This window comes from Pan troglodytes, chromosome 20 (assembly GCF_028858775.2).
Source record: "Pan troglodytes isolate AG18354 chromosome 20, NHGRI_mPanTro3-v2.0_pri, whole genome shotgun sequence".
Lineage (NCBI taxonomy): Eukaryota > Metazoa > Chordata > Mammalia > Primates > Hominidae > Pan > Pan troglodytes.
Window position 1 is genome coordinate 59,479,478 of NC_072418.2, and position 4,633 is coordinate 59,484,110.

Below are 4,633 nucleotides of genomic sequence, written 5' to 3' on the forward strand. Positions count from 1 at the left end.
GGCCTGCCTGGGATCCAGCAAGCTCCCAGGGTCTTTCCCGCTGCTTCCTCTACCCCTGTATTTTGCTCAGCTCTCTAAATTGACTCAGCTCCAGGAAATGTCAGAAACTTCTCCCACAAGCAGACCTTCAGTTTCTCCAGTTGGGGTGGGGTATGTTTGGAAGAGGAGGATCTCTCTTTCCCATTTCCGAAGTTGGGGCACTCACAGTATGTGGGGTGTCTCCTGCCACCTTCAGAGGGTCTGTGGGTACTCTTGGAAGATTTCTGGTTTGTTCTTGCAGTTGATCTGGAGCTAAAATTCATAATCGGAAATGGTATTGTATTTTGAATTTTAGTTACTGCCTGTTCATTGCTCTGAAGCAGTGTTTTTTTCCCCCAACTTTTTTTCCTCTGTGCTTCAGATTGGATAATTGCCATCAATCTCTCTTCAAGTTCACTTAGTCTTACTTCTTTTGTTTCCATTCTGCTTTTAAGCCCAGTGAATTTTTTATTTCACATGCTGTGTATCTCAGTTTGATGAAGGCCAATTTATCACTCTACTGCTTTTAAAGTAGGCTCACAAAATCTAACCTAAGTGAGGTTTCACCTCTTGGTCTGAGGCTTTTTTTTTCCATTTTCCAATTAATAATAAGTTATGAGTAAATATTATTTACAATAAAAGACAAAGTCTATGCCACTGCTTTCCATTTTCAGGACTACCTATGGAAACCTTTGCTTTCCAGTCTGATGTTGACAGACCATTTTAACCAAAGCTGAATGAAAGTATTTGGGGTTTATAATAATTTTATTCCATCTTCTTATCCAAGTAAGGAAGCTCTCCACCATTCCTAGTTTGCTAAGGCTTTTTCTTTTTAAAATCACAGGTGTGAGCTGCATTTTATCTCAATCATCTATTGAGATGATTCCAGGAACTGTTTCATCCTTATTTATTAATAGTGGTGAATGATATTAACAGGCTCCCCACCGTGGCACTCCTGTGACAAATTCCTGGCAGTATGTACTGTTGGTTACCTGCTTGGCATCCAGTCTCCTTTTTGTCTTTTCTAACAAAACTCAACTTGTGCTCAAGTGTCTCTTCCACCCTCAGATGATTCATCGAAAGCTGACCGAATTCCCAGTGACAGGAGTAGACTGCCCTTCATCTTAGGCAGATATCACAAGGCTTTTCCTGAGTGACTAAGGAAAGACTTATGTCCCATGATGTGGTAAGGCCCAATGGACATAAAACATAAAATACCTCTCCAGAGAAAAATATAGAATCAGAAATTATGATTTTATAGAAAATTCATATTTTTAATCAGATTCCTTGGATAACTAAATTCATTGGACTAAGTATTATTTCCCAAATCAAGTGTCATTATGTTGTACATTCTGTTTGTTAAACATCTGACACCTAAGCATATGACATCCTTTCTTTGTGCTATAAATTTTATTTTTGCCTATTGTGAGTATATATTATTCTTTATACTGAATTTTTAAAAAATTAATAAAACAATTTATAAATATGGCAAATGTGAAGATTGGCAGTAGTTCATAAGTTGTATCAGCTTAATCTAAATGATTCAGCCAGGAGATTATTCATCTTTCTTGTTGGTTTTTGTTTTTCAAAAAGCTATAGTTTTGGGTTTATAAAAAAAGCACAGTGTAACTCCTGGTGGTTAAGGTGAGATATTTTGTCATCTTCCTGCTGCAGGAGAACTTAATAATGAAATTATTCTTATAGCTCTCTAAAAATTTGGATATATTGAAATATTTTTCTTCATAATTCTTTAGTATGCTTCTGTTGCTTCTCTGCTAAATATGAACAAGGACGCATATAGCCCCATATAATAGGAAAATAGGATATAGCAGTCATTTGAGGATAAGTGACTGCTACAATAAGATAAAAAAGGTATTGTCAACTCTGTCAATAAAGAAGATAGATTTTATTGCCTTCTCAAGTAACAGCTTCCCATGTAGGTAGGTAGCAGGTCAAGGCAAGAAGACAGCTTTGCTCCATGATGTCATCAAAGGACCTGGTTCCTTCTATGCCATTTCTCCATCAACTCAGGATGCTGTCTTTATCCACATAGGTGATGCCTCTACATTCCAGAACATGAAAGTATTCTGACATATCTTCCTTGGACATGACATATTTTTCTAGGTATTGCTGGACTTTGTTTATTGTCACTTTAGGTAAGATTTTAATGTGTATGTTGTCACTGAAGTTTGGAATTCTTTCCCTACTTAAATTCTTTCCCTACTGTCCTTGTCCAGTTTTGGTATCAAGGGTGTCTAGTTTTAAATTCTCCAGTATAGTTTTATAGGATAGGGATTATTTATTGCTTTGGTATTCATGGAAAAGCCTGAGAACTTATTTAATGATTTTCCATTTCTTCTTGAGTCAGTTTTGGTACTTATAATTTTCTCTACGGTAAGCCCCTGCATATGTTTTAAATATATTGAGATAAGGTGATCATAGTATTTGCAAAATTCTAAAAATTTCCGTGATTATGTCCACTTTTTCATTTCTAATACCATTTCTTTGATTGTTTATTTCTCTTTTTTTCTGCTAAGCCATCTTTAGCATAACTTTCCTCCTCATGATGCGAAGGTGGCTATTTGCAGCGGACCCTATCCCTGTTGGACTGAACAAAGGATGACAAACATGGGAATAAAGACAAAGACAAAAGAGTATATTTGGAAGAAGAGGTCTGGGGGCTCCTTGCTTCCAGTGAACATGGGCCCTGAGCCTTTACAGCCCTTCGTATTTATTAGAGTGAATAGGGAGGGGGGGGGGTGGTTGTCGGTCAGTAGCTTGATTTACAGCAGGCTTGCAAGACTGCATTCGTCAACCAATAGGCTCTAGATGTCCCATTAGATAACCTCAAGGAGCATGGCACCAGGGAGTGATTGCCTTCAGCAAACCTTCTGGTGGCTGGAGCAGAAGCGACTTTGCCCACATTCTGCATTCATGATAAACAGTTTGCTGTTTGATCACATAGCCTCCAGTGGAATGTTGAGTTGGTCACGATCCCTTTGCCAGCTCTCTACAGCTGTTCTACCTGTTGACATCCTGTGTCATACCCAAGCAGGAAGAAGGTTGTGTGAGATGACAAAAGGCCAGAGTTACATGCCAGTTGTGTCTCTTTCCACACATCCACCAAACCCCCAGCAAATCTGTACTTAAAATTCATTGGTTACAGAGCCACTACTCCTTACAAGGAGACTGGGGAGGTGAGTATTATAAGCTGGGCAGATGGCCACTTGAAGAGCATCAATTTTCTGCTGTGGAAGGAGTGCAAAATAGACACCAGAGAGACTATTAGCAGCGTCTGCCACAGCTATTACATGGCTAGGTCCACCTGACTGAAACTAAGCCTTTTCTAGAGACTGAAGTGCTTTGAGAGAAATGCTGACCTTGTCCTTTCTGCAGCTTGTGGCTTTCAGTCACCCTTGGATTCAGAGATAGAAGTCATCTTAATTCCATCACTGAGGCCAGGAGACCTGATAGAAATCAATTCAAGATTAAGGAGACCAGGCGTGCAGTGTGACTGGGCGTGCAGAGGTCAGTGCATCTGTGATGACTGGTGTAACAGCATCACTGCCTGTGAGCCAGCAAGGCCCTTGGCTCCCAGGATGAAGCTCTCCAGTTCTGATAAGGCCCCTGGGGGAGAGACCGGTCCTAAACATGTTCAAGAATAAATCCATCAGCTAACCTCAGACCGTGATTCACACAGGAAGGGAACTTTAAGAGGTCGCCAGGGCTGGTCTTTTTGAGACGTTAGGCAGCCCTCTCTGAGGCGATGACAAGTGAATGGCATAAAGGAGCCAGCCCAGACGAAAATTTGGGGTTAGACTATTTCGACCTAGGACGTGCAAATACATAGGTTACAAAATGGAAAATGGGATTTTGGAGGATGGGAGGCCCGTGTAGCCAGAGAGAATGGGAGAAGGTGAGGGGGCACCCAAAACAATCCCACAAGCTCTCTACATCCCCCTTCCTAGCCCACACACATCACCCATCAGAGTGACCCTCCGGACTCCGGAGGCCCCCAAGATTGCCTTTCCCTTCCCGGTCGGCAGTGACGCTCCCGCAAGGAGCTGACGCCCAGGCCCTTAGCACCTGTCACAGCCAAGCACCCTTTTACTCCGGCCCTGCGGTCCCACCCCTCGCCGCAAGCCCCGCCTCACCCGGTCTGCCGCTGCGCCTGCGCGACTCCCAGAAGCCTTTGGGGGGTGGGTGTGTAGTCAGAGCGGCCACTACTTCCGGCCACACCCAGGCCCAGCGTTGGCCACCACTTATGCGGCGGCTGCGGTCCAGGGACAAGTGAGAGCGACCCGCAGAGGGCAGGACGGACGGGCGTTGCATAGGCCCGGGGCCAAACCGTATCTTGCAACCTGAGCTTCGAGGGCCGCCGCATCCGTCCCTGCTTGGGACTACGCTTCCCAGCGGGCATTGCGCGGACGCCACGCCCGGTTCCGGCGGCGCTGCCTGCGCACTGGAAGTGGGAAGCGCGGGGCTTCTCTTGGCTGCGGGGAGGGGCGGGGCGGGGCGGGGCGGGGCGGGGCAGCGGGGAGGGGTGGGGAGGGGCGGGGCGCGGCCGGGGGCGGGGCGGCTCCGCGGCGCGGCCCAGTGGATGCCGGGCCATGGG